We start from the raw sequence: 9487 nt of genomic DNA on the forward strand, positions 1-9487 counted from the left end.
TCACCTGTCATCTGTGGCCATCACCTTACATTCCCATGTCCTCCAAAAATCCAGAAGGGTCACCAAGATGCATCTAAGGAATAGACAGCCCTCCAGACGCCTTTGTAAGGAAACTCTTGTCCATTATTTGGCGAGTCCTGGTGAAGACTAGTGTGATGGTCATTTACGTCTCTAAAGATGGCTGCCGCTATCTATTCTACTGATAATAAAGTACCGTGATCAATAGAATGTGTTTTTGTTGAAAGGAGCAATTATTATTCTCTACATTTCCCACCATTGATTCTGCACAAGTTTCATTTATGGCCATTTCAGCCATTGAAAATCAAACCTTAAGGCTAAAGTCCGAAGTTGCGGAAACGCAGCGTTTTTTGTTGCAGATTTTGTTGCCGTTTTTTGAGCCAAAGCCAAGAATGGCTACAAATTGGAAGAGAAATATGTAAGAAGTTCTTATATTTGTATCTTCTGCTCAATCCACTCCTGACTTTGGCTCATAAAACCACAACAATTATTATACTCTATGATCTTTTCAGACCCCAGAGTATAATAATCGGAGAACCAGGGGGGGATACAAACATAAAAAAACCCTGTTACTTACCTCTCTGGGCTCCAACGCACTCCTGGGTGATAACGGCCATCTTCAATGATGGAAGAGACGTCACTTGAGCCGGGTTTGCGTTGTGACACATAAGGACGTAAGTCTCAGCCCACGTGACGTCTGGGATGTCACCAAGCAGGGCTGAAGCCTTCTGGAGCCAGGGGAGGTACGTAACAGTGATTTTTATGTTCCCCATTGCATACCTTGGAAGAACCAAAAGAGGGCCAAAATGTCCAGCAAATTTAGCCCCGCCCACTTTTGTGTTGACTCCACCCATTCTCATTAATTTTTCATGTGCCCGCACACAGTATAATCCTCCTACAGTTACCCATAAATTATATGTTCCCCCTCTATCTCTCCCCCAGATTCATATACACCCTTCATCTGCTCCCAGTTTCATGTCCCCTCCATCTCTGTCCCCAGTTTCATGTCCCCCCTCCATCTCTGTCCCCAGTTTCATGTCCCCTCCATCTCTGTCCCCAGTTTCATGTCCCCTCCATCTCTGTCCCCAGTTTCATGTCCCCTCCATCTCTGTCCCCAGTTTCATGTCCCTCCATCTCTGTCCCCAGTTTCATGTCCCCCCCTCCATCTCTGCCCCCAGTTTCATGTCCTCTCCATCTCAGCCCCCAGATTCATGTCCTCTCCATCTCTGCCCCCAGATTCCTGTCCCTCTATCTCTGCCCCCAGTTTCATGTCCCCCCTCCATCTCTGCCCCCAGATTCATGTTCCCTCCATCTCTGCCCCCAGATTCATGTCCCCCATCTCTGCCCCCAGATTCATGTCCCCCCATCTCTGCCCCCAGATTCATGTCCCTCCATCTCTGCCCCAGATTAATGTTTCCACATCTCTGCCCCCAGATTCATGTCCTCTCCATCTCTGCCCCCAGATTCACGTCCCCCCATCTCTGCTCCCAGATTCATGTCCTCTCCATCTCTGCCCCAGATTCATGTCCCCTCCATCTCTGCCCCCAGATTCATGTCCCCCCATCTCTTCCCCCAGATTCATGTCCCCTCATCTCTGCCCCCAGATTCATGTCCTCTCCATCTCTGCCCCCAGATTCAAGTCTCCCCATCTCTGCCCCCAGATTCATGTCCTCTCCATCTCTGCCCCCAGATGCATGTCCTTCTATCTCTGCCCCCAGTTTCATGTCCCCCCTCCATCTCTGCCCCCAGATTCATGTCCCCCATCTCTGCCCCCAGATTCATGTCCCCCCTCCATCTCTGCCCCCAGATTCATGTCCCCTCCATCTCTGCCCCCAGATTCATGTCCCCCATCTCTTCCTCCAGATTCATGTCCCCTCATCTCTGCCCCCAGATTCATGTCCTCTCCATCTCTGCCCCCAGATTCAAGTCTCCCCATCTCTGCCCCCAGATTCATGTCCCCTCCATCTCTGCCCCCAGATTCATGTCCTCTCCATCTCTGCCCCCAGATTCATGTCCTCTCCATCTCTGCCCCCAGATTCATGTCCCTCTATCTCTGCCCCCAGTTTCATGTCCCCCCTCCATCTCTGCCCCCAGATTCATGTCCCCCCTCCATCTCTGCCCCCAGATTCATGTCCCCCCTCCATCTCTGCCCCCAGATTCATGTCCCCTCCATTTCTGCCCCCAGATTCATGTCCCCTCCATCTCTGCCCCCAGATTCATGTCCCCTCCATCTCTGCCCCCAGATTCATGTCCTCTCCATCTCTGCCCCCAGATTCATGTCCCCCATCTCTGCCCCCAGATTCATGTCCCCTCCATCTCTGCCCCCAGATTCATGTCCCCTCCATCTCTGCCCCCAGATTCATGTCCCCTCCCTCTCTGTCCCCAGATTCATTTCCTCTCCATCTCTGCCCCCAGATTCATGTCTCCACATCTCTGCCCCCAGTTTCATGTCCCCCTCCATCTCTGCCCCCAGATTCATGCCCCCCATCTCTGCCCCCAGATTCATATCCCTCCATCTCTACCCCCAGATTCATGTCCCTCCATCTCTACGCCCAGATTCATGTCCCCCCTCCATTTCTGCCCCCAGATTCATGTCCCCTCCATCTCTGCCCACAGATTTATGTCCTCTCCATCTCTGCCCCTAGATTCATGTCCCCCATCTCTGCCCCCAGATTCATGTCCCCTCCATCTCTGCCCCCAGATTCATGTTCTCTCCATCTCTGCCCTCAGATTCATGTCCCTCCATCTCTGCCCCAGATTCATGTCTCCACATCTCTGCCCCCAGATTCATGTCCCTCCATCTCTGCCCCCAGATTCATGTCCCCACATCTCTGCCCCCAGATTCATGTTCTCTCCATCTCTGTCCCCAGATTCATGTCCCCTCCATCTCTGCCCCCAGATTCATGTCCTCTCCATCTCTGCCCCCAGATTCATGTCCCCCATCTCTGCCCCCAGATTCATGTCCCCTCCATCTCTGCCCCCAGATTCATGTCCCTCCATCTCTGCCCCCAGATTCATGTCCCCACATCTCTGCCCCCAGATTCATGTCCCCTCCATCTCTGCCCCCAGATTCATGTCCCCTCCATCTCTGCCCCCAGATTCATGTCCCCTCCATCTCTGCCCCCAGATTCATGTCCCCTCCCTCTCTGTCCCCAGATTCATTTCCTCTCCATCTCTGCCCCCAGATTCATGTCTCCACATCTCTGCCCCCAGTTTCATGTCCCCCTCCATCTCTGCCCCAGATTCATGCCCCCCCATCTCTGCCCCCAGATTCATGTCCCTCCATCTCTACCCCCAGATTCATGTCCCTCCATCTCTACCCCCAGATTCATGTCCCCCCTCCATTTCTGCCCCCAGATTCATGTCTCCAAATCTCTGCCCCCAGATTCATGTCCCCTCCCTCTCTGTCCCCAGATTCATTTCCTCTCCATCTCTGCCCCCAGATTCATGTCTCCACATCTCTGCCCCCAGTTTCATGTCCCCCTCCATCTCTGCCCCAGATTCATGCCCCCCCATCTCTGCCCCCAGTTTCATGTCCCCCCTCCATCTCTGCCCCCAGATTCATGTCCCCCATCTCTGCCCCAGATTCATGCCCCCCCATCTCTGCCCCCAGTTTCATGTCCCCCCTCCATCTCTGCCCCCAGATTCATGTCCTCTCCATCTCTGCCCCAGATTCATGTCCCCACATCTCTGCCCCCAGATTCATGTTCTCTCCATCTCTGCCCCCAGATTCATGTCTCCAAATCTCTGCCCCCAGATTCATGTCCCTCCATCTGTTCCCCCAGATTCATGTCCTCTCCATCTCTGCCCCCAGATTCATGTCTCCACATCTCTGCCCCCAGATTCATGTCCTCTCCATCTCTGCCCCCAGATTCATGTCCCCACATCTCTGCCCCCAGATTCATGTTCTCTCCATCTCTGCCCCCAGATTCATGTCTCCAAATCTCTGCCCCCAGATTCATGTCCCCTCCATCTCTGCCCCCAGATTCATGTTCTCTCCATCTCTGCCCCCAGATTCATGTTGTCTCCATCTCTGCCCCCAGATTCATGTCTCCACATCTCTGCCCCCAGTGTCATGCCGTCCTCTCCTTCATCTGCCCCCAGTTTCACGTTCCACCTCAGTGTACACATTACACTTACCTTCTCCTCGTTCCCTCGCCGCTCTCTGCGCGCCTCTCTCTCTCTCGCACACAGTTGTAGACGCGATGTGACGTCATCACATCGCATCTACACAGCCAGTAGCCGGCGTGCAGTGGCGAAGCAAGGAGCTGAACTGTGACAGCTCCTTGCTTTAGCCGAGTATGTATTCAACTCAGATCTGTGTCCTCTGGACGCAGATCTGAGTTGAAATCGGGACATACATCCCTCCAACCGGGACCGCGGGACACGTCACCGGAATTGTGAATGTCCCGCGGAAATCGGGGCAGTTGGGAGGTATGTGGAGGCTTACTGCTATCATCCCAATCCAGCAAGGGGAGCCAGTTCCCAGCTAAAGACAATAGAGTGACCTGGAAAAGTAGAAGCTGGGGGCACAGGAAGTCTAGGATACACAGTGTTTCCAGGGGAAGAAGACTGCACCTCTTACAAACATGGAAGAAAACACAAAAAAATGATTAACGAAATGTACAACATAAGAACTTCATATCAAAGAACAAGAAATAAAAACCGTAAGCTCTGCCTTATTCCACCTCGTATCGGAAAGATCCTCTATGGTCTCGTTCCTATATAATCTGCTCCTTCCATGGTTCACCGCTGGTCTAGAGCCGGCCTCTTTAGATTGGCAGATATTGGCAGACCCTCTGACTCTGGAGCTCAGGCCCTTTGCCTATCTAACCTCAGAGTCATGCTTTCCCAGAACCCAATGGTTTCATTATCGCCAAATTGCTCACTTTACATTTTCTCTTGTTGGCTCCTTGCAGGTCTCTACCCCAACACCTATCTTCTCCTGAGGGTCAGTCCGCCTACCCACCAATATATGACCAGATTGGAGGAAACCCTGGGGCATAAAAATTTCCCCTGACCCAAATCCTCAACCCTTGTGACTTTTAGGAGAGTGCAGTATAAGATCCTCATGCACTGGTACCACACCCCTACCTGAACCTTACCATCCTCTTCACTTGCTGGAGATGTCATTTGTCCCAAGGCTCGCTATATGACATATTGTGGGATTGTCCCCTGATACGAGGCTATTGGAGAGGGGTCAGGACTATCACAGAGAACTTCTTTCTACAACCGGTGCCGTAGGATTCCCTTAGTTCACTTAGTCAACTCATCACTAGGGTTGAGCCGATCTTGAGATTTCAGGATCGATTTTAAAATCTGATTTCCGATCATTTTCCAGCCGATCGCAATCGTGAAATTTGCTCGATCGCTGATCGGGATCCGATCTTTCCCGATTGCTCAACCCTAGTCAATGCTTCTCTATGGGAAAAGTCCTTTTTAGGGTTGAGCCAATCTTGAGATTTCAAAATTTCAAAATCCGATTTCCAATCAATTTCCAGCCGATCGTGATTGTGAAATTTGCTCGATCACCGATCGGGATCCGATCTTTCCCGATTGCTCAACCCTAGTCAATCCTCTATGGGAAGCATTTTTAGGGTGGAGCCGATCTTGAGATTTCAAAATCCGATTTCCAGTCAATTTGCAGCTGATTTGCTCAATCGCTGATCGGGATCCAAACCTGATCGCTCAGCCCTACTTACCACCGAGGCAGATGAGCAATAAATCCGCCAAACTCTTCCTCTACCTCGTACAGCAGCTCAATCTGTCATAGCCTAAAATTGGAGATCAGTTACTTCCCCTCCATCTACTTTCGACTTTATAGAGTTAAGAATATTCGTACCTTGGAATACCTGACAACTTCAATAACACAATGGTGGCCTCAACTCAATCTGGTCTCCTTGGGCTACCCACTGCACACTGCACCACCCTTTTTCCCTATGTATGTTTCTTCCCATCCTGATGTCTTACATGTGTCTTTCTTTCCTCATTGATTGTGTTTCTCCTCCGATACTTTGTATCCGTTTCTTGTCTTTTACACTGAAAACTTTAATAAAAACTACATAAATAATCCCTAATAAGAGGTCAGAGGGTGCAGGTCTAATTGGACATGATATGTCATGTCATTTACATGTGTTATGTCATGAGATACGTCGTGTGATGTGCTTGCACTATGTTGTATGTTCTTGTCACTTTAATTGGTGCATGTTGTTTGCAGAGTTCTAGAACTATCTGAACCAGTAGAAGCGCTACTGCACCTATAGGGGGCAGCACCGACACAAATAGTACTACAAATAGTGAAAATTCTGTGTATGATGTACATATATATAGATTGGAGCTCCCATGTTCTCGTGAGCTTCAAATTCCCTTCACACAGTCTTCCTAAATCTACCACTAGGGGGTGTCCTCGTGGCGTCTAAGGTGTCTGGTCCTTGGAATCTAAATATGTCTTTAGCTAACAGGACGGGTTCTCTGTTGGCGGCTGCTCATCTCCAGTGACAATCATAGTGTGCTGATCATCGCTGCACCCTGAGATCTTACACACTGAGTTTAACCCCCACGTTTCACCTTCTACCTCAGGTAAGAGGACTTCAGTGAGTGCAGATTGCCCGCGTCCTTCATCGCTGGTGGATACTCCATAAGCAGGGCCAGTATTAGACAAAATGTGGCCCTGGGCAAAATTAAAAGCAGGGCCTCAAATGCTGATATGCAAACAAACACCATCATCTTCCACTGGCAGCCCCATTAATGTCTCCTTTCTGCCCCCAAAACAGGAGCCCCCCCACAGTATAATGCTTCACATGGTATATAATGCTCCACAGCGTCCCCACACAGTATAAAATGTTCCCCTTTGGACCCCACGTTACATAGTACGCTTTGACCCCACATCGTATAATGTCTCACAATGATCCCACATGGTATATAATGCTCCACAGTCGCCTCACACAGTATAATCCTCTATGGTGGCCTCACACAATTTAATATACTCCCCAGCAGCTTCACCCTGTATAATAGGCTCCACACTGCCCCCCAGTATAATGCTGCACAGAAGCTCCACACAGTATAATATGCTCCACAGTGGCCCACACACAGTATAATGTGCTCCACAGTAGCTCCCCAGAGTACTCTATAATATGCTCCACAGTGTCCCACACACAGTATAATATGCTCCACAGTGTCCCACACACAGTATAATATGCTCCACAGTGTCCCACACACAGTATAATATGCTCCACAGTGTCCCACACACAGTATAATATGCTCCACAGTGGCCCCCACACAGTATAATGCTCCCAAGAGCCTTGAGCCACTTCAGACGAAGCCCTCAAAATTCGACCCCAACATATAATAAGTGGAGGCCCATGGAGGTGAGGGAAAATAACAAACATTTATACTCACCTTTCCTCACTTTTCCTGGGCAACTTTACGTTGAATAGCTTCCTTGACGTGCCAAAGTTCACAGGCCTGAGTGATAACCCCAGTGTCACATGACATCAGCCACAGGCCAGAAATGGCTAGAAGATGACACTGGGGACCACCGGATGCCCAGGAGAGGTGAGTATAAATGTTCATTATTTTTATTCACCTCCCCTGGGCAGGCTTCTATTGGAAAGGATCTCAGTGGCACATGACGCATGAAACTGGACTCCTTTCTGTTATTGAGGAGCCAGAGTGGGCCCACTGGAATATAATCTGGTCTTCCGGGGTTCCAGTCTGACACTGAGTGAAATCAGACATGGTAGAATTTATTAATGGAATGTTGCAATTCTCTCTTAGACTGGGTTCACACCAGCGCTTCAACTCCATTCAGGGTTTCCGTCCTTGAACCTGCTTAAAAAATGCGGCATTTTTCATCCTTTACAGGCGGACACCGAGTGGAAACCAGGACAACCCCTTTATAGTCTATGGGGACTTTAGGTTTTTATGGGAAGCCACTTTTTAAGTGGCTAAGGTTTCTACAGCCAGGCCATCAGATACCATTGCATATGTTCAAACCCTGCAGATAGAGACAAACACCTTGGAGGCCTCAAAAACACATTCTTGAGGCAGGGTTACCATCCAAGAACAATTGATAACCAAATCACCAGAATACCAAAATTGGATTTATTAAAATACAATACCAAATAGGAAAACAATCGAGTGCCCCTGGTTGTCACATATAACCCCCACCTGGAGACGCTGAGAGGAATTACACGCAAACTACATCCACTACTACAAAAAGACAACCGTCTAAAATCCATATTTCCAGACCCCCCTCTCCTGTGCTACAGACAGCCACCAAACCTCAGGAATATGGTTGTCAGTAGCTCATTATCATCCCCAACTAACACAGGAACATTCCCATGCAGACAGAAAAGGTGCAAGACCTGCCCGCACATACTGACCACCGACAGGATAGAGATACCGAACTCTAACAGGGAATATCAAATCCGAGGTACGTTCACCTGTAACACACCCAATGTAGTGTATTTGATCATGTGCACCAAATGTTCCACCGAAAATCTGTATGTTGGAGAGACTGGACAGCAGCTTAGAATGAGAATTAATTCACATCGCCATACAATTAGAGAACAAAGGATGGACCTTCCCGTGCCAAAACATTTCTGCAATGAAGATCATAATATCACCAGTGACATGAAAATTTTGGTTTTAAGAGGGAATTTTAAATCAAGGAAAGAGAGACGGATTTAGGAGTACAAGAGCATGACCCTATTTAGCACTCTGGAGAATGGAATGAATGTCTCACATGGGTTCATGTCATTCTATAGAAATCACTGAACTAAGACAGCCATAAAGATAAGAACCTGGGAACTGTGTATTGTTTACATGTATATACTAATAAGCCTCTTCCCCCCCTCCTGAAATCCTATCCCTATGTGTCCTGTTGTACAGAAATCTGCAGCCTTCAGAAATTGTTCTTAGTTATATCTGAAGAAGAAGCCAAAGAGCTTCGAAACGTCATATTCTGTCATCATTATGACTTAGCCATTAAAAACGGTATCACCTACTGAAGACTCTCTGACCTTTACAGAGATAGCGAGAATTCTTAGATGTTGTTGTTGGTTCTTACACGTGACATGTCTGACCCTTTGCAGACGGAAGTCTCAATACACAGACACATTCTTTACTACATACCTTCCTCTTCCTGTCATCTTAGGCATTTACAGAAACTCCATTGGGCCGATCCTTATGTAAGAGACGTATCAGCTCACCACATTGGACAACGGACATGAGAATGTTCTAGAACTGTTATAGTTCTGCTGTGTGTTGGGTATGCGGACCGCGCTTGATGACAATATGTGGGTACAAGTCGTGGAAATGTGCCAGTCTCTGATGGAGATGCAAGGGCACGTCAAACCATGATACCATGGCCTCAGCGGTCACGTGAGATGAGGACCTCTGCCAAGAGAAGAGCAGGACTGCACCACGATGGGAGACATCAGAGCCCCGGGACTGGTGAGTATGGATT

The sequence above is a fragment of the Leptodactylus fuscus genome, chromosome 2, assembly GCF_031893055.1.
Source record: "Leptodactylus fuscus isolate aLepFus1 chromosome 2, aLepFus1.hap2, whole genome shotgun sequence".
In the NCBI taxonomy this organism is placed as follows: Eukaryota; Metazoa; Chordata; class Amphibia; order Anura; family Leptodactylidae; genus Leptodactylus; species Leptodactylus fuscus.